Here is a 21954-nt window from a genome sequence, read left to right on the forward strand (position 1 = left end):
TCATGAGAGTTGGCTATATTATTAGAATGTATTTGTTTGATGGACAGTTGTATCTTTCCATTGCAATACAGACAACATAGGAAGAATGAAGTCCAATCAGAACGCATGCCACTTGATTCCTTGCATGTGCCTGGTGCTTGTTGGATAAACATGACTAGCACTAGCGTATGCTGGGGGTTACTCGGTAACACTCATCTTATTTTCCGTAAGGGTAGCAAGAAGAGGTTTGGAAATCTCAGCAAGCAAATGGACCCTGTATGCGTCCTGCATCTGTTTTGTGCATGCTTGGATGAAAGGCTAGCACTAGCACATGCTGGGGGTTTACATGGTCACTGATCAAGGCGACCTTTCTGAGTATTCCACATGAAGAAAATGGAAGCCATGTCTGTTTGACTTTCCCTTGCGTCTGTTCTGTGCTGGTACAAAATGAGAACTAGCACTAGCATATGCTGGGGGAAGTTGGAAGGCAATTCAACTCTCTCAAGTTCCAGCATGCTTCAAAACATTTGGTTGAAACCGAGGTTAAATCGCTGGTATTTGAAACGTGCTTGCAAAAGTTGCAGCTAGCACTATCAAATGCTAGGGGTTTTCCAAGGCATTTTTCTGTAAGGTTGTTCTGTATATTATATCATTTCAGATATTGATGGATGTGGCCATTCCCCCTGGTATCTGCGTAGTGTTGGCCTGATGCAGCAGGTAGCACTAGCAAATGCTAGGAGGAAAGATCAGCCGGAACCAGCTTCTTTTCTTTGCAGATGACGTTTATTGCATAACATAGCAAGAGGACAAAGTGATTCCACCCTAAAAGGAAATAGTAGGGTTTTGCAGTTTGCTATGACGAAAAGCCCCAAGTGGATTGAATGTGTGCACAGTATGTACTTTTTCACTTTGCCGGACACTAATCCTTCGCCATCATACTAAGATAATAGGCCCAATCAACAGCTTTTGTCAGGCGATCATCTTGCATTAGGACAGCACTCAATGTGCAGTGACATGTGCAGCTTATTGCCGTGTCAGCGTCTCCTCTCTGTCATGAGAGTTTCCTATATTATTAGAATGCATTTGCTTCATGGACAGTTGTATCTTTCCATTGCAATACAGACAACATAGGAAGAATGAAGTCCAATCAGAACGCATGCCACTTGATTCCTTGCATGTGCCTGGTGCTTGTTGGATAAACATGACTAGCACTAGCGTATGCTGGGGGTTACTCGGTAACACTCATCCTATTTCCCGTAATGGTAGAAAGAAGAGGTTTGGAAATCTCAGCAAGCAAATGGACCCTGTATGCGTCCTGCATCTGTTTTGTGCATGCTTGGATGAAAGGCTAGCACTAGCACATGCTGGGGGTTTACATGGTCACTGATCAAGGCGACCTTTCTGAGTATTCCACATGAAGAAAATGGAAGCCATGTCTGTTTGACTTTCCCTTGCGTCTGTTCTGTGCTGGTACAAAATGAGAACTAGCACTAGCATATGCATGGGGAAGTTGGAAGGCAATTCAACTCTCTCAAGTTCCAGCATGCTTCAATACATTTGGTTGAAACCGAGGTTAAATCGCTGGTATTTGACACGTGCTTGCAAAAGTTGCAGCTAGCACTATCAAATGCTAGGGGTTTTCCAAGGCATTTTCTGCAAGGTTGTTCTGTATATTATATCATTTCAGATATTGATGGATGTGGCCATTCCCCCTGGTATCTGCGTAGTGTTGGCCTGATGCAGCAGCTAGCACTAGCAAATGCTAGGAGGAAAGATCAGCCGGAACCAGCTTCTTTTCTTTGCAGATGACGTTTATTGCAAAACATAGCAAGAGGACAAAGTGATTCCACCCTAAAAGGAAATAGTAGGGTTTTGCAGTTTGCTATGACGAAAAGCCCCAAGTGGATTGAATGTGTGCACAGTATGTACTTTTTCACTTTGCCGGACACTAATCCTTCGCCATCATACTAAAATAATAGGCCCAATCAACAGCTTTTGTCAGGCGATCATCTTGCATTAGGACAGCACTCAATGTGCAGTGACATGTGCAGCTTATTGCCGTGTCAGCGTCTCCTCTCTCTCCTGAGAGTTGGTTATATTATTAGAATGTATTTGTTTGATGGACAGTTGTATCTTTCCATTGCAATACAGACAACATAGGAAGAATGAAGTCCAATCAGAACGCATGTCACTTGATTCCTTGCATGTGCCTGGTGCTTGTTAGATAAACATGACTAGCACTAGCGTATGCTGGGGGTTACTCGGTAACACTCATCCTATTTCCCGTAATGGTAGCAAGAAGAGGTTTGGAAATCTCAGCAAGCAAATGGACCCTGTATGCGTCCTGCATCTGTTTTGTGCATGCTTGGATGAAAGGCTAGCACTAGCACATGCTGGGGGTTTACATGGTCACTGATCAAGGCGACCTTTCTGAGTATTCCACATGAAGAAAATGGAAGCCATGTCTGTTTGACTTTCCCTTGCGTCTGTTCTGTGCTGGTACAAAATGAGAACTAGCACTAGCATATGCTGGGGGAAGTTGGAAGGCAATTCAACTCTCTCAAGTTCCAGCATGCTTCAATACATTTGGTTGAAACCGAGGTTAAATCGCTGGTATTTGACAAGTGCTTGCAAAAGTTGCAGCTAGCACTATCAAATGCTAGGGGTTTTCCAAGGCATTTTTCTGTAAGGTTGTTCTGTATATTATATCATTTCAGATATTGATGGATGTGGCCATTCCCCCTGGTATCTGCGTAGTGTTGGCCGGATGCAGCAGCTAGCACTAGCAAATGCTAGGAGGAAAGATCAGCCGGAACCAGCTTCTTTTCTTTGCAGATGACGTTTATTGCATAACATAGCAAGAGGACAAAGTGATTCCACCCTAAAAGGAAATAGTAGGGTTTTGCAGTTTGCTGTGACGAAAAGCCCCAAGTGGAATGAATGTGTGCACAGTATTTTCTTTTTCACTTTGCCGGACACTAATCCTTCGCCATCATGCTAAGATAATAGGCCCAATCAACAGCTTTTGTCAGGCGATCATCTTGCATTAGGACAGCACTCAATGTGCAGTGACATGTGCAGCTTATTGCCGTGTCAGCGTCTCCTCTCTGTCATGAGAGTTGGCTATATTATTAGAATGTAATTGTTTGATGGACAGTTGTATCTTTCCATTGCAATACAGACAACATAGGAAGAATGAAGTCCAATCAGAACGCATGCCACTTGATTCCTTGCATGTGCCTGGTGCTTGTTGGATAAACATGACTAGCACTAGCGTATGCTGGGGGTTACTCGGTAACACTCATCTTATTTCCTGTAATGGTAGCAAGAAGAGGTTTGGAAATCTCAGCAAGCAAATGGACCCTGTATGCGTCCTGCATCTGTTTTGTGCATGCTTGGATGAAAGGCTAGCACTAGCACATGCTGGGGGTTTACATGCTCACTGATCAAGGCGACCTTTCTGAGTATTCCACATGAAGAAAATGGAAGCCATGTCTGTTTGACTTTCCCTTGCGTCTGTTCTGTGCTGGTACAAAATGAGAACTAGCACTAGCATATGCTGGGGGAAGTTGGAAGGCAATTCAACTCTCCCAAGTTCCAGCATGCTTCAATACATTTGGTTGAAACCGAGGTTAAATCGCTGGTATTTGACAAGTGCTTGCAAAAGTTGCAGCTAGCACTATCAAATGCTAGGGGTTTTCCAAGGCATTTTCTGCAAGGTTGTTCTGTATATTATATCATTTCAGATATTGATGGATGTGGCCATTCCCCCTGGTATCTGCGTAGTGTTGGCCTGATGCAGCAGCTAGCACTAGCAAATGCTAGGAAGAAGATCAGCCGGAACCAGCTCCTTTTCTTTGCAGATGACGTTTGCAGAAGCCCCAAGTGGATTGAATGTGTGCACAGTATGAACTTTTTCACTTTGCCGGACACTAATCCTTCGCCATCATACTAAGATAATAGGCCCAATCAACAGCTTTTGTCAGGCGATCATCTTGCTTTAGGACAGCACTCAATGTGCAGTGACATGTGCAGCTTATTGCCGTGTCAGCGTCTCCTCTCTGTCATGAGAGTTGGCTATATTATTAGAATGCATTTGTTTGATGGACAGTTGTATCTTTCCATTGCAATACAGACAACATAGGAAGAATGAAGTCCAATCAGAACGCATGCCACTTGATTCCTTGCATGTGCCTGGTGCTTGTTGGATAAACATGACTAGCACTAGCGTATGCTGGGGGTTACTCGGTAACACTGATCCTATTTCCTGTAATGGTAGCAAGAAGAGGTTTGGAAATCTCAGCAAGCAAATGGACCCTGTATGCGTCCTGCATCTGTTTTGTGCATGCTTGGATGAAAGGCTAGCACTAGCACATGCTGGGGGTTTACATGGTCACTGATCAAGACGACCTTTCTGAGTATTCCACATGAAGAAAATGGAAGCCATGTCTGTTTGACTTTCCCTTGCGTCTGTTCTGTGCTGGTACAAAATGAGAACTAGCACTAGCATATGAATGGGGAAGTTGGAAGGCAATTCAACTCTCCCAAGTTCCAGCATGCTTCAATACATTTGGTTGAAACCGAGGTTAAATCGCTGGTATTTGACAAGTGCTTGTAAAAGTTGCAGCTAGCACTATCAAATGCTAGGGGTTTTCCAAGGCATTTTTCTGCAAGGTTGTTCTGTATATTATATCATTTCAGATATTGATGGATGTGGCCATTCCCCCTGGTATCTGCGTAGTGTTGGCCGGATGCAGCAGCTAGCACTAACAAATGCTAGGAGGAAAGATCAGCCAGAACCAGCTTCTTTTCTTTGCAGATGACGTTTATTGCAAAACATAGCAAGAGGACAAAGTGATTCCACCCTAAAAGGAAATAGTAGGGTTTTGCAGTTTGCTATGACGAAAAGCCCCAAGTGGATTGAATGTGTGCACAGTATGTACTTTTTCACTTTGCCGGACACTAATCCTTCGCCATCATACTAAGATAATAGGCCCAATCAACAGCTTTTGTCAGGCGATCATTTTGCATTAGGACAGCACTCAATGTGCAGTGACATGTGCAGCTTATTGCCGTGTCAGCGTCTCCTCTCTGTCACGAGAGTTGGCTATATTATTAGAATGCATTTGCTTCATGGACAGTTGTATCTTTCCATTGCAATACAGACAACATAGGAAGAATGAAGTCCAATCAGAACGCATGCCACTTGATTCCTTGCATGTGACTGGTGCTTGTTGGATAAACATGACTAGCACTAGCGAATGCTGGGGGTTACTCGGTAACACTCATCTTATTTCCCATAAGGGTAGCAAGAAGAGGTTTGGAAATCTCAGCAAGCAAATGGACCCTGTATGCGTCCTGCATCTGTTTTGTGCATGCTTGGATGAAAGGCTAGCACTAGCACATGCTGGGGGTTTACATGGTCACTGATCAAGACGACCTTTCAGAGTATTCCACATGAAAAAAATGGAAGCCATGTCTGTTTGACTTTCCCTTGCGTCTGTTCTGTGCTGGTACAAAATGAGAACTAGCACTAGCATATGCTGGGGGAAGTTGGAAGGCAATTCAACTCTCTCAAGTTCCAGCATGCTTCAATACATTTGGTTGAAACCGAGGTTAAATCGCTGGTATTTGACAAGTGCTTGCAAAAGTTGCCGCTAGCACTATCAAATGCTAGGGGTTTTCCAAGGCATTTTCTGCAAGGTTGTTCTGTATATTATATCATTTCAGATATTGATGGATGTGGCCATTCCCCCTGGTATCTGCGTAGTGTTGGCCTGATGCAGCAGCTAGCACTAGCAAATGCTAGGAAGAAGATCAGCCGGAACCATCTCATTTTCTTTGCAGATGACGTTTGCAGAAGCCCCAAGTGGATTGAATGTGTGCACAGTATGTACTTTTTCACTTTGCCGGACACTAATCCTTCGCCATCATACTAAGATAATAGGCCCAATCAACAGCTTTTGTCAGGCGATCATCTTGCTTTAGGACAGCACTCAATGTGCAGTGACATGTGCAGCTTATTGCCGTGTCAGCGTCTCCTCTCTGTCATGAGAGTTGGCTATATTATTAGAATGCATTTGTTTGATGGACAGTTGTATCTTTCCATTGCAATACAGACAACATAGGAAGAATGAAGTCCAATCAGAACGCATGCCACTTGATTCCTTGCATGTGCCTGGTGCTTGTTGGATAAACATGACTAGCACTAGCGAATGCTGGGGGTTACTCGGTAACACTCATCCTATTTCCTGTAATGGTAGCAAGAAGAGGTTTGGAAATCTCATTAAGCAAATGGACCCTGTATGCGTCCTGCATCTGTTTTGTGCATGCTTGGATGAAAGGCTAGCACTAGCACATGCTGGGGGTTTACATGGTCACTGATCAAGGCGACCTTTCTGAGTATTCCACATGAAGACAATGGAAGCCATGTCTGTTTGACTTTCCCTTGTGTCTGTTCTGTGCTGGTACAAAATGGAAACTAGCACTAGCATATGCTGGGGGAAGTTGGAAGGCAATTCAACTCTCTCAAGTTCCAGCATGCTTCAATACATTTGGTTGAAACCGAGGTTAAATCGCTGGTATTTGACAAGTGCTTGCAAAAGTTGCAGCTAGCACTATCTAATGCTAGGGGTTTTCCAAGGCATTTTTCTGCAAGGTTGTTCTGTATATTATATCATTTCAGATATTGATGGATGTGGCCATTCCCCCTGGTATCTGCGTAGTGTTGGTGTGATGCAGCAGCTAGCACTAGCAAATGCTAGGAGGAAAGATCAGCCGGAAACAGCTTCTTTTCTTTGCAGATGACGTTTATTGCAAAACATAGCAAGAGGACAAAGTGATTCCACCCTAAAAGGAAATAGTAGGGTTTTGCAGTTTGCTATGACGAAAAGCCCCAAGTGGATTGAATGTGTGCACAGTATGTACTTTTTCACTTTGCCGGACACTAATACTTCGCCATCATACTAAGATAATAGGCCCAATCAACAGCTTTTGTCAGGCGATCATGTTGCATTAGGACAGCACTCAATGTGCAGTGACATGTGCAGCTTATTGCCGTGTCAGCGTCTCCTCTCTGTCACGAGAGTTGGCTATATTATTAGAATGCATTTGCTTCATGGACAGTTGTATCTTTCCATTGCAAAACAGACAACATAGGAAGAATGAAGTCCAATCAGAACGCATGCCACTTGATTCCTTGCATGTGCCTGGTGCTTGTTGGATAAACATGACTAGCACTAGCGAATGCTGGGGGTTACTCGGTAACACTCATCTTATTTCCCGTAAGGGTAGCAAGAAGAGGTTTGGAAATCTCAGCAAGCAAATGGACCCTGTATGCGTCCTGCATCTGTTTTGTGCATGCTTGGATGAAAGGCTAGCACTAGCACATGCTGGGGGTTTACATGGTCACTGATCAAGACGACCTTTCTGAGTATTCCACATGAAGAAAATGGAAGCCATGTCTGTTTGACTTTCCCTTGCGTCTGTTCTGTGCTGGTACAAAATGAGAACTAGCACTAGCATATGCTGGGGGAAGTTGGAAGGCAATTCAACTCTCCCAAGTTCCAGCATGCTTCAATACATTTGGTTGAAACCGAGGTTAAATCGCTGGTATTTGACAAGTGCTTGCAAAAGTTGCAGCTAGCACTATCAAATGCTAGGGGTTTTCCAAAGCATTTTCTGTAAGGTTGTTCTGTATATTATATCATTTCAGATATTGATGGATGTGGCCATTCCCCCTGGTATCTGCGTAGTGTTGGTCTGATGCAGCAGCTAGCACTAGCAAATGCTAGGAGGAAAGATCAGCCGGAACCAGCTTCTTTTCTTTGCAGATGACGTTTATTGCAAAACATAGCAAGAGGACTAAGTAATTCCGCCCTAAAAGGAAATAGTAGGGTTTTGCAGTTTGCTATGACGAAAAGCCCCAAGTGGATTGAATGTGTGCACAGTATGTACTTTTTCACTTTGCCGGACACTAATCCTTCGCCATCATATTAAGATAATAGGCCCAATCAACAGCTTTTGTCAGGCGATCATCTTGCATTAGGACAGCACTCAATGTGCAGTGACATGTGCAGCTTATTGCCGTGTCAGCATCTCCTCTCTCTCGTGAGAGTTGGCTATATTATTAGAATGCATTTGTTTGATGGACAGTTGTATCTTTCCATTGCAATACAGACAATATAGGAAGAATGAAGTCCAATCAGAACGCATGCCACTTGATTCCTTGCATGTGCCTGGTGCTTGTTGGATAAACATGACTAGCACTAGCGTATGCTGGGGGTTACTCGGTAACACTCATCTTATTTCCCGTAATGGTAGCAAGAAGAGGTTCGGAAATCTCAGCAAGCAAATGGACCCTGTATGCGTCCTGCATCTGTTTTGTGCAAGCTTGGATGAAAGGCTAGCACTAGCACATGCTGGGGGTTTACATGGTCACTGATCAAGGCGATCTTTCTGAGTATTCCACATGAAGAAAATGGAAGCCATGTCTGTTTGACTTTCCTTTGCATCTGTTCTGTGCTGGTACAAAATGAGAACTAGCACTAGCATATGCTGGGGGAAGTTGGAAGGCAATTCAACTCTCCCAAGTTCCAGCATGCTTCAATACTTTTGGTTGAAACCGAGGTTAAATCGCTGGTATTTGACACGTGCTTGCAAAAGTTGCAGCTAGCACTATCAAATGCTAGGGGTTTTCCAAGGCATTTTCTGCAAGGTTGTTCTGTATATTATATCATTTCAGATATTGATGGATGTGGCCATTCCCCCTGGTATCTGCGTAGTGTTGGCCGGATGCAGCAGCTAGCACTAGCAAATGCTAGGAGGAAAGATCAGCTGGAACCAGCTTCTTTTCTTTGCAGATGACGTTTATTGCAAAACATAGCAAGAGGACAAAGTGATTCCACCCTAAAAGGAAATAGTAGGGTTTTGCAGTTTGCTATGACGAAAAGCCCCAAGTGGATTGAATGTGTGCACAGTATGTACTTTTTCACTGTGCCGGACACTAATCCTTCGCCATCATGCTAAGATAATAGGCCCAATCAACAGCTTTTGTCAGGCGATCATCTTGCATAAGGACACCACTCAATGTGCAGTGACATGTGCAGCTTTTTACCTTGTCAGCGTCTCCTCTCTGTCATGAGAGTTGGCTATATTATTAGAATGTATTTGTTTGATGGACAGTTGTATCTTTCCATTGCAATACAGACAACATAGGAAGAATGAAGTCCAATCAGAACGCATGCCACTTGATTCCTTGCATGTGACTGGTGCTTGTTGGATAAACATGACTAGCACTAGCGTATGCTGGGGGTTACTCGGTAACACTCATCCTATTTCCTGTAATGGTAGCAAGAAGAGGTTTGGAAATCTCAGCAAGCAAATGGACCCTGTATGCGTCCTGCATCTGTTTTGTGCATGCTTGGATGAAAGGCTAGCACTAGCACATGCTGGGGGTTTACATGGTCACTGATCAAGGCGACCTTTCTGAGTATTCCACATGAAGAAAATGGAAGCCATGTCTGTTTGACTTTCCTTTGCATCTGTTCTGTGCTGGTACAAAATGAGAACTAGCACTAGCATATGCTGGGGGAAGTTGGAAGGCAATTTAACTCTCCCAAGTTCCAGCATGCTTCAATACATTTGGTTGAAACCGAGGTTAAATCGCTGGTATTTGACAAGTGCTTGCAAAAGTTGCAGCTAGCACTATCAAATGCCAGGGGTTTTCCAAGGCATTTTCTGCAAGGTTGTTCTGTATATTATATCATTTCAGATATTGATGGATGTGGCCATTCCCCCTGGTATCTGCGTAGTGTTGGCCTGATGCAGCAGCTAGCACTAGCAAATGCTAGGAGGAAAGATCAGCCGGAACCAGCTTCTTTTCTTTGCAGATGACGTTTATTGCAAAACATGGCAAGAGGACAAAGTGATTCCACCCTAAAAGGAAATAGTAGGGTTTTGCAGTTTGCTATGACGAAAAGCCCCAAGTGGATTGAATGTGTGCACAGTATGTACTTTTTCACTGTGCCGGACACTAATCCTTCGCCATCATGCTAAGATAATAGGCCCAATCAACAGCTTTTGTCAGGCGATCATCTTGCATAAGGACACCACTCAATGTGCAGTGACATGTGCAGCTTTTTACCGTGTCAGCGTCTCCTCTCTGTCATGAGAGTTGGCTATATTATTAGAATGTATTTGTTTGATGGACAGTTGTATCTTTCCATTGCAATACAGACAACATAGGAAGAATGAAGTCCAATCAGAACGCATGCCACTTGATTCCTTGCATGTGCCTGGTGCTTGTTGGATAAACATGACTAGCACTAGCGAATGCTGCGGGTTACTCGGTAAGACTCATCTTATTTCCCGTAAGGGTAGCAAGAAGAGGTTTGGAAATCTCAGCAAGCAAATGGACCCTGTATGCGTCCTGCATCTGTTTTGTGCATGCTTGGATGAAAGGCTAGCACTAGCACATGCTGGGGGTTTACATGGTCACTGATCAAGACGACCTTTCTGAGTATTCCACATGAAGAAAATGGAAGCCATGTCTGTTTGACTTTCCCTTGCGTCTGTTCTGTGCTGGTACAAAATGAGAACTAGCACTAGCATATGCTGGGGGAAGTTGGAAGGCAATTCAACTCTCCCAAGTTCCAGCATGCTTCAATACATTTGGTTGAAACCGAGGTTAAATCGCTGGTATTTGACACGTGCTTGCAAAAGTTGCAGCTAGCACTATCAAATGCTAGGGGTTTTCCAAGGCATTTTCTGCAAGGTTGTTCTGTATATTATATCATTTCAGATATTGATGGATGTGGCCATTCCCCCTGGTATCTGCGTAGTGTTGGCCGGATGCAGCAGCTAGCACTAGCAAATGCTAGGAGGAAAGATCAGCCGGAACCAGCTTCTTTTCTTTGCAGATGACGTTTATTGCAAAACATAGCAAGAGGACTAAGTAATTCCACCCTAAAAGGAAATAGTAGGGTTTTGCAGTTTGCTATGACGAAAAGCCCCAAGTGGATTGAATGTGTGCACAGTATGTACTTTTTCACTTTGCCGGACACTAATCCTTCGCCATCATATTAAGATAATAGGCCCAATCAACAGCTTTTGTCAGGCGATCATCTTGCATAAGGACAGCACTCAATGTGCAGTGACATGTGCAGCTTATTGCCGTGTCAGCGTCTCCTCTCTCTCGTGAGAGTTGGCTATATTATTAGAATGCATTTGTTTGATTGACAGTTGTATCTTTCCATTGCAATACAGACAACATAGGAAGAATGAAGTCCAATCAGAACGCATGCCACTTGATTCCTTGCATGTGCCTGGTGCTTGTTGGATAAACATGACTAGCACTAGCGTATGCTGGGGGTTACTCGGTAACACTCATCCTATTTCCTGTAATGGTAGCAAGAAGAGGTTCGGAAATCTCAGCAAGCAAATGGACCCTGTATGCGTCCTGCATCTGTTTTGTGCATGCTTGGATGAAAGGCTAGCACTAGCACATGCTGGGGGTTTACATGGTCACTGATCAAGGCGATCTTTCTGAGTATTCCACATGAAGAAAATGGAAGCCATGTCTGTTTGACTTTCCCTTGTGTCTGTTCTGTGCTGGTACAAAATGAGAACTAGCACTAGCATATGCTGGGGGAAGTTGGAAGGCAATTCAACTCTCTCAAGTTCCAGCATGCTTCAATACATTTGGTTGAAACCGAGGTTAAATCGCTGGTATTTGACACGTGCTTGCAAAAGTTGCAGCTAGCACTATCAAATGCTAGGGGTTTTCCAAGGCATTTTCTGCAAGGTTGTTCTGTATATTATATCATTTCAGATATTGATGGATGTTGCCATTCCCCCTGGTATCTGCGTAGTGTTGGCCGGATGCAGCAGCTAGCACTAGCAAATGCTAGGAGGAAAGATCAGCTGGAACCAGCTTCTTTTCTTTGCAGATGACGTTTATTGCAAAACATAGCAAGAGGACTAAGTAATTCCACCCTAAAAGGAAATAGTAGGGTTTTGCAGTTTGCTATGACGAAAAGCCCCAAGTGGATTGAATGTGTGCACAGTATGTACTTTTTCACTTTGCCGGACACTAATCCTTCGCCATCATGCTAAGATAATAGGCCCAATCAACAGCTTTTGTCAGGCGATCATCTTGCTTTAGGACAGCACTCAATGTGCAGTGACATGTGCAGCTTTTTGCTGTGTCAGCGTCTCCTCTCTGTCATGAGAGTTGGCTATATTATTGGAATGCATTTGTTTGATGGACAATTGTATCTTTCCATTGCAATACAGACAACATAGGAAGAATGAAGTCCAATCAGAAGGCATGCCACTTGATTCCTTGCATGTGCCTGGTGCTTGTTGGATAAACATGACTAGCACTAGCGTATGCTGGGGGTTACTCGGTAACACTCATCTTATTTCCCGTAATGGTAGCAAGAAGAGGTTTGGAAATCTCAGCAAGCAAATGGACCCTGTATGCGTCCTGCATCTGTTTTGTGCATGCTTGGATGAAAGGCTAGCACTAGCACATGCTGGGGGTTTACATGGTCACTGATCAAGGCGACCTTTCTGAGTATTCCACATGAAGAAAATGGAAGCCATGTCTGTTTGACTTTCCTTTGCATCTGTTCTGTGCTGGTACAAAATGAGAACTAGCACTAGCATATGCTGGGGGAAGTTGGAAGGCAATTCAACTCTCCCAAGTTCCAGCATGCTTCAATACTTTTGGTTGAAACCGAGGTTAAATCGCTGGTATTTGACACGTGCTTGCAAAAGTTGCAGCTAGCACTATCAAATGCCAGGGGTTTTCCAAGGCATTTTCTGCAAGGTTGTTCTGTATATTATATCATTTCAGATATTGATGGATGTGGCCATTCCCCCTGGTATCTGCGTAGTGTTGGCCTGATGCAGCAGCTAGCACTAGCAAATGCTAGGAGGAAAGATCAGCCGGAACCAGCTTCTTTTCTTTGCAGATGACGTTTATTGCAAAACATAGCAAGAGGACAAAGTGATTCCACCCTAAAAGGAAATAGTAGGGTTTTGCAGTTTGCTATGACCAAAAGCCCCAAGTGGATTGAATGTGTGCACAGTATGTACTTTTTCACTGTGCCGGACACTAATCCTTCGCCATCATGCTAAGATAATAGGCCCAATCAACAGCTTTTGTCAGGCGATCATCTTGCATAAGGACACCACTCAATGTGCAGTGACATGTGCAGCTTTTTACCGTGTCAGCGTCTCCTCTCTGTCATGAGAGTTGGCTATATTATTAGAATGTATTTGTTTGATGGACAGTTGTATCTTTCCATTGCAATACAGACAACATAGGAAGAATGAAGTCCAATCAGAACGCATGCCACTTGATTCCTTGCATGTGCCTGGTGCTTGTTGGATAAACATGACTAGCACTAGCGTATGCTGGGGGCTACTCGGTAACACTCATCCTATTTCCCGTAATGGTAGCAAGAAGAGGTTTGGAAATCTCAGCAAGCAAATGGACCCTGTATGCGTCCTGCATCTGTTTTGTGCATGCTTGGATGAAAGGCTAGCACTAGCACATGCTGGGGGTTTACATGGTCACTGATCAAGGCGACCTTTCTGAGTATTCCACATGAAGAAAATGGAAGCCATGTCTGTTTGACTTTCCCTTGCGCCTGTTCTGTGCTGGTACAAAATGAGAACTAGCACTAGCATATGCTGGGGGAAGTTGGAAGGCTATTCAACTCTCTCAAGTTCCAGCATGCTTCAATACATTTGGTTGAAACCGAGGTTAAATCGCTGGTATTTGACACGTGCTTGCAAAAGTTGCAGCTAGCACTATCAAATACTAGGGTTTTCCAAGGCATTTTCTGCAAGGTTGTTCTGTATATTATATCATTTCAGATATTGATGGATGTGGCCATTCGCCCTGGTATCTGCGTAGTGTTGGCCGGATGCAGCAGCTAGCACTAGCAAATGCTAGGAGGATAGATCAGCCGGAACCAGCTTCTTTTCTTTGCAGATGACGTTTATTGCAAAACATAGCAAGAGGACAAAGTGATTCCACCCTAAAAGGAAATAGTAGGGTTTTGCAGTTTGCTATGACCAAAAGCCCCAAGTGGATTGAATGTGTGCCCAGTATGTACTTTTTCACTTTGCCGGACACTAATCCTTCGCCATCATGCTAAGATAATAGGCCCAATCAACAGCTTTTGTCAGGCGATCATCTTGCATTAGGACAGCACTCAATGTGCAGTGACATGTGCAGCTTATTGCCGTGTCAGCGTCTCCTCTCTGTCATGAGAGTTGCCTATATTATTAGAATGCATTTGTTTGATGGACAGTTGTATCTTTCCATTGCAATACAGACAACATAGGAAGAATGAAGTCCAATCAGAACGCATGCCACTTGATTCCTTGCATGTGCCTGGTGCTTGTTGGATAAACATGACTAGCACTAGCGTATGCTGGGGGTTACTCGGTAACACTCATCCTATTTCCGGTAATTGTAGCAAGAAGAGGTTAGGAAATCTCAGCAAGCAAATGGACCCTGTATGCGTCCTGCATCTGTTTTGTGCATGCATGGATGAAAGGCTAGCACTAGCACATGCTGGGGGTTTACATGGTCACTGATCAAGGCGACCTTTCTGAGTATTCCACATGAAGAAAATGGAAGCCATGTCTGTTTGACTTTCCCTTGCGTCTGTTCTGTGCTGGTACAAAATCAGAACTAGCACTAGCATATGCTGGGGGAAGTTGGAGGGCTATTCAACTCTCTCAAGTTCCAGCATGCTTCAATACATTTGGTTGAAACCGAGGTTAAATCGCTGGTATTTGACAAGTGCTTTGAAAAGTTGCAGCTAGCACTATCAAATGCCAGGGGTTTTCCAAGGCATTTTCTGCAAGGTTGTTCTGTATATTATATCATTTCAGATATTGATGGATGTGGCCATTCCCCCTGGTATCTGCGTAGTGTTGGCCGGATGCAGCAGCTAGCACTTGCAAATGGTAGGAGGATAGATCAGCCGGAACCAGCTTCTTTTCTTTGCAGATGACGTTTATTGCAAAACAAAGCAAGAGGACAAAGTGATTCCACCCTAAAAGGAAATAGTAGGGTTTTGCAGTTTGCTATGACGAAAAGCCCCAAGTGGATTGAATGTGTGCACAGTATGTAATTTTTCACTTTGCCGGACACTAATCCTTCGCCATCATACTAAGATAATAGGCCCAATCAACAGCTTTTGTCAGGCGATCATCTTGCATTAGGACAGCACTCAATGTGCAGTGACATGTGCAGCTTATTGCCGTGTCAGCGTCTCCTCTCTGTCATGAGAGTTGGCTATATTATTAGAATGCATTTGTTTGATGGACAGTTGTATCTTTCCACTGCAATACAGACAACATAGGAAGAATGAAGTCCAATCAGAACGCAGGCCACTTGATTCCTTGCATGTGCCTGGTGCTTGTTGGATAAACATGACTAGCACTAGCGTATGCTGGGGATTACTCGGTAACACTCATCCTATTTCCCGTAATGGTAGCAAGAAGAGGTTTGGAAATCTCAGCAAGCAAATGGACCCTGTATGCATCCTACATATATTTTGTGCATGCTTGGATGAAAGGCTAGCACTAGCACATTCTGGGGGTTTACATGCTCACTGATCAAGGCGACCTTTCTGAGTATTCCACATGAAGAAAATGGAAGCCATGTCTGTTTGACTTTCCCTTGCGCCTGTTCTGTGCTGGTACAAAATGAGAACTAGCACTAGCATATGCTGGGGGAAGTTGGAAGGCTATTCAACTCTCTCAAGTTCCAGCATGCTTCAATACATTTGGTTGAAACCGAGGTTAAATCGCTGGTATTTGACACGTGCTTGCAAAAGTTGCAGCTAGCACTATCAAATGCTAGGGGTTTTCCAAGGCATTTTCTGCAAGGTTGTTCTGTATATTATATCATTTCAGGTATTGATGGATGTGGCCATTCCCCCTGGTATCTGCGTAGTGTTGGCCGGATGCAGCAGCTAGCACTAGCAAATGCTAGGAGGATAGATCAGCCGGAACCAGCTTCTTTTCTTTGCAGATGACGTTTATTGCAAAACATAGCAAGAGGACAAAGTGATTCCACCCTCAAAGGAAATAGTAGGGTTTTGCAGTTTGCTATGACGAAAAGCCCCAAGTGGATTGAATGTGTGCCCAGAATGTAATTTTTCACTTTGCCGGACACTAATCCTTAGCCATCATGCTAAGATAATAGGCCCAATCAACAGCTTTTGTCAGGCGATCATCTTGCATTAGGACAGCACTCAATGTGCAGTGACATGTGCAGCTTATTGCCGTGTCAGCGTCTCCTCTCTGTCATGAGAGTTGGCTATATTATTAGAATGCATTTGTTTGATTGACAGTTGTATCTTTCCATTGCAATACAGACAACATAGGAAGAATGAAGTCCAATCAGAACGCATGCCACTTGATTCCTTGCATGTGCCTGGTGCTTGTTGGATAAACATGACTAGCACTAGCGTATGCTGGGGGTTACTCGGTAACACTCATCCTATTTCCCGTAATGGTAGCAAGAAGAGGTTTGGAAATCTCAGCAAGCAAATGGACCCTGTATGCGTCCTGCATCTGTTTTGTGCATGCTTGGATGAAAGGCTAGCACTAGCACATGCTGGGGGTTTACATGGTCACTGATCAAGGCGACCTTTCTGAGTATTCCACATGAAGAAAATGGAAGCCATGTCTGTTTGACTTTCCCTTGCGCCTGTTCTGTGCTGGTACAAAATGAGAACTAGCACTAGCATATGCTGGGGGAAGTTGGAAGGCTATTCAACTCTCTCAAGTTCCAGCATGCTTCAATACATTTGGTTGAAACCGAGGTTAAATCGCTGGTATTTGACAAGTGCTTGCAAAAGTTGCAGCTAGCACTATCAAATGCCAGGGGTTTGCCAAGGCATTTTCTGCAAGGTTGTTCTGTATATTATATCATTTCAGGTATTGATGGATGTGGCCATTCCCCCTGGTATCTGCGTAGTGTTGGCCGGATGCAGCAGCTAGCACTAGCAAATGCTAGGAGGATAGATCAGCCGGAACCAGCTTCTTTTCTTTGCAGATGACGTTTATTGCAAAACATAGCAAGAGGACAAAGTGATTCCACCCTAAAAGGAAATAGTAGGGTTTTGCAGTTTGCTTTGACCAAAAGCCCCAAGTGGATTGAATGTGTGCACAGTATGTACTTTTTCACTTTGCCGGACACTAATCCTTCGCCATCATGCTAAGATAATAGGCCCAATCAACAGCTTTTGTCAGGCGATCATCTTGCATTAGGACAGCACTCAATGTGCAGTGACATGTGCAGCTTATTGCCGTGTCAGCGTCTCCTCTCTGTCATGAGAGTTGGCTATATTATTAGAATGCATTTGTTTGATTGACAGTTGTATCTTTCCATTGCAATACAGACAACATAGGAAGAATGAAGTCCAATCAGAACGCATGCCACTTGATTCCTTGCATGTGCCTGGTGCTTGTTGGATAAACATGACTAGCACTAGCGTATGCTGGGGGTTACTCGGTAACACTCATCCTATTTCCCGTAATGGTAGCAAGAAGAGGTTTGGAAATCTCAGCAAGCAAATGGACCCTGTATGCGTCCTGCATCTGTTTTGTGCATGCTTGGATGAAAGGCTAGCACTAGCACATGCTGGGGGTTTACATGGTCACTGATCAAGGCGACCTTTCTGAGTATTCCACATGAAGAAAATGGAAGCCATGTCTGTTTAACTTTCCCTTGCGCCTGTTCTGTGCTGGTACAAAATCAGAACTAGCACTAGCATATGCTGGGGGAAGTTGGAAGGCTATTCAACTCTCTCAAGTTCCAGCATGCTTCAATACATTTGGTTGAAACCGAGGTTAAATCGCTGGTATTTGACACGTGCTTTCAAAAGTTGCAGCTATCACTATCAAATGCTACGGGTTTTCTAAGGCATTTTCTGCAAGGTTGTTCTGTATATTATATCATTTCAGATATTGAGGGATGTGGTCATTCCCCCTGGTATCTGCGTAGTGTTGGCCTGATGCAGCAGCTAGCACTAGCAAATGCTAGGAGGAAAGATCAGCCGGAACCAGCTTCTTTTCTTTGCAGATGACGTTTATTGCAAAACATGGCAAGAGGACAAAGTGATTCCACCCTAAAAGGAAATAGTAGGGTTTTGCAGTTTGCTATGACGAAAAGCCCCAAGTGGATTGAATGTGTGCACAGTATGTAATTTTTCACTGTGCCGGACACTAATCCTTAGCCATCATGCTAAGATAATAGGCCCAATCAACAGCTTTTGTCAGGCGATCATCTTGCATTAGGACAGCACTCAATGTGCAGTGACATGTGCAGCTTATTGCCGTGTCAGCGTCTCCTCTCTGTCATGAGAGTTGGCTATATTATTAGAATGCATTTGTTTGATTGACAGTTGTATCTTTCCATTGCAATACAGACAACATAGGAAGTATGAAGTCCAATCAGAACGCATGCCACTTGATTCCTTGCATGTGCCTGGTGCTTGTTGGATAAACATGACTAGCACTAGCGTATGCTGGGGGTTACTCGGTAACACTCATCCTATTTCCCGTAATTGTAGCAAGAAGAGGTTTGGAAATCTCAGCAAGCAAATGGACCCTGTATGCGTCCTGCATCTGTTTTGTGCATGCATGGATGAAAGGCTAGCACTAGCACATGCTGGGGGTTTACATGGTCACTGATCAAGGCGACCTTTCTGAGTATTCCACATGAAGAAAATGGAAGCCATGTCTGTTTGACTTTCCCTTGCGTCTGTTCTGTGCTGGTACAAAATGAGAACTAGCACTAGCATATGCTGGGGGAAGTTGGAGGGCTATTCAACTCTCTCAAGTTCCAGCATGCTTCAATACATTTGGTTGAAACCGAGGTTAAATCGCTGGTATTTGACACGTGCTTTCAAAAGTTGCAGCTATCACTATCAAATGCTAGGGGTTTTCTAAGGCATTTTCTGCAAGGTTGTTCTGTATATTATATCATTTCAGATATTGAGGGATGTGGTCATTCCCCCTGGTATCTGCGTAGTGTTGGCCGGATGCAGCAGCTAGCACTAGCAAATGCTAGGAGGAAAGATCAGCCGGAACCAGCTTCTTTTCTTTGCAGATGACGTTTATTGCAAAACATGGCAAGAGGACAAAGTGATTCCACCCTAAAAGGAAATAGTAGGGTTTTGCAGTTTGCTATGACGAAAAGCCCCAAGTGGATTGAATGTGTGCACAGTATGTAATTTTTCACTGTGCCGGACACTAATCCTTAGCCATCATGCTAAGATAATAGGCCCAATCAACAGCTTTTGTCAGGCGATCATCTTGCATTAGGACAGCACTCAATGTGCAGTGACATGTGCAGCTTATTGCCGTGTCAGCGTCTCCTCTCTGTCATGAGAGTTGGCTATATTATTAGAATGCATTTGTTTGATGGACAGTTGTATCTTTCCATTGCAATACAGACAACATAGGAAGAATGAAGTCCAATCAGAACGCATGCCACTTGATTCCTTGCATGTGCCTGGTGCTTGTTGGATAAACATGACTAGCACTAGCGTATGCTGGGGGTTACTCGGTAACACTCATCCTATTTCCCGTAATGGTAGCAAGAAGAGGTTTGGAAATCTCAGCAAGCAAATGGACCCTGTATGCGTCCTGCATCTGTTTTGTGCATGCTTGGATGAAAGGCTAGCACTAGCACATGCTGGGGGTTTACATGGTCACTGATCAAGGCGACCTTTCTGAGTATTCCACATGAAGAAAATGGAAGCCATGTCTGTTTGACTTTCCCTTGCGTCTGTTCTGTGCTGGTACAAAATCAGAACTAGCACTAGCATATGCTGGGGGAAGTTGGAGGGCTATTCAACTCTCTCAAGTTCCAGCATGCTTCAATACATTTGGTTGAAACCGAGGTTAAATCGCTGGTATTTGACACGTGCTTGCAAAAGTTGCAGCTAGCACTATCAAATACTAGGGTTTTCCAAGGCATTTTCTGCAAGGTTGTTCTGTATATTATATCATTTCAGATATTGATGGATGTGGCCATTCGCCCTGGTATCTGCGTAGTGTTGGCCGGATGCAGCAGCTAGCACTAGCAAATGCTAGGAGGATAGATCAGCCGGAACCAGCTTCTTTTCTTTGCAGATGACGTTTATTGCAAAACATAGCAAGAGGACAAAGTGATTCCACCCTAAAAGGAAATAGTAGGGTTTTGCAGTTTGCTATGACGAAAAGCCCCAAGTGGATTGAATGTGTGCCCAGTATGTACTTTTTCACTTTGCCGGACACTAATCCTTCGCCATCATGCTAAGATAATAGGCCCAATCAACAGCTTTTGTCAGGCGATCATCTTGCATTAGGACAGCACTCAATGTGCAGTGACATGTGCAGCTTATTGCCGTGTCAGCGTCTCCTCTCTGTCATGAGAGTTGCCTATATTATTAGAATGCATTTGTTTGATGGACAGTTGTATCTTTCCATTGCAATACAGACAACATAGGAAGAATGAAGTCCAATCAGAACGCATGCCACTTGATTCCTTGCATGTGCCTGGTGCTTGTTGGATAAACATGACTAGCACTAGCGTATGCTGGGGGTTACTCGGTAACACTCATCCTATTTCCGGTAATTGTAGCAAGAAGAGGTTAGGAAATCTCAGCAAGCAAATGGACCCTGTATGCGTCCTGCATCTGTTTTGTGCATGCATGGATGAAAGGCTAGCACTAGCACATGCTGGGGGTTTACATGGTCACTGATCAAGGCGACCTTTCTGAGTATTCCACATGAAGAAAATGGAAGCCATGTCTGTTTGACTTTCCCTTGCGTCTGTTCTGTGCTGGTACAAAATCAGAACTAGCACTAGCATATGCTGGGGGAAGTTGGAGGGCTATTCAACTCTCTCAAGTTCCAGCATGCTTCAATACATTTGGTTGAAACCGAGGTTAAATCGCTGGTATTTGACAAGTGCTTTGAAAAGTTGCAGCTAGCACTATCAAATGCCAGGGGTTTTCCAAGGCATTTTCTGCAAGGTTGTTCTGTATATTATATCATTTCAGATATTGATGGATGTGGCCATTCCCCCTGGTATCTGCGTAGTGTTGGCCGGATGCAGCAGCTAGCACTTGCAAATGGTAGGAGGATAGATCAGCCGGAACCAGCTTCTTTTCTTTGCAGATGACGTTTATTGCAAAACAAAGCAAGAGGACAAAGTGATTCCACCCTAAAAGGAAATAGTAGGGTTTTGCAGTTTGCTATGACGAAAAGCCCCAAGTGGATTGAATGTGTGCACAGTATGTAATTTTTCACTTTGCCGGACACTAATCCTTCGCCATCATGCTAAGATAATAGGCCCAATCAACAGCTTTTGTCAGGCGATCATCTTGCATTAGGACAGCACTCAATGTGCAGTGACATGTGCAGCTTATTGCCGTGTCAGCGTCTCCTCTCTGTCATGAGAGTTGGCTATATTATTAGAATGCATTTGTTTGATGGACAGTTGTATCTTTCCACTGCAATACAGACAACATAGGAAGAATGAAGTCCAATCAGAACGCAGGCCACTTGATTCCTTGCATGTGCCTGGTGCTTGTTGGATAAACATGACTAGCACTAGCGTATGCTGGGGATTACTCGGTAACACTCATCCTATTTCCCGTAATGGTAGCAAGAAGAGGTTTGGAAATCTCAGCAAGCAAATGGACCCTGTATGCGTCCTACATATATTTTGTGCATGCTTGGATGAAAGGCTAGCACTAGCACATTCTGGGGGTTTACATGCTCACTGATCAAGGCGACCTTTCTGAGTATTCCACATGAAGAAAATGGAAGCCATGTCTGTTTGACTTTCCCTTGCGCCTGTTCTGTGCTGGTACAAAATGAGAACTAGCACTAGCATATGCTGGGGGAAGTTGGAAGGCTATTCAACTCTCTCAAGTTCCAGCA

This window comes from Haliotis cracherodii, unplaced genomic scaffold (assembly GCF_022045235.1).
Source record: "Haliotis cracherodii isolate W230 unplaced genomic scaffold, xgHalCrac1.p SCAF_2, whole genome shotgun sequence".
In the NCBI taxonomy this organism is placed as follows: Eukaryota; Metazoa; Mollusca; class Gastropoda; order Lepetellida; family Haliotidae; genus Haliotis; species Haliotis cracherodii.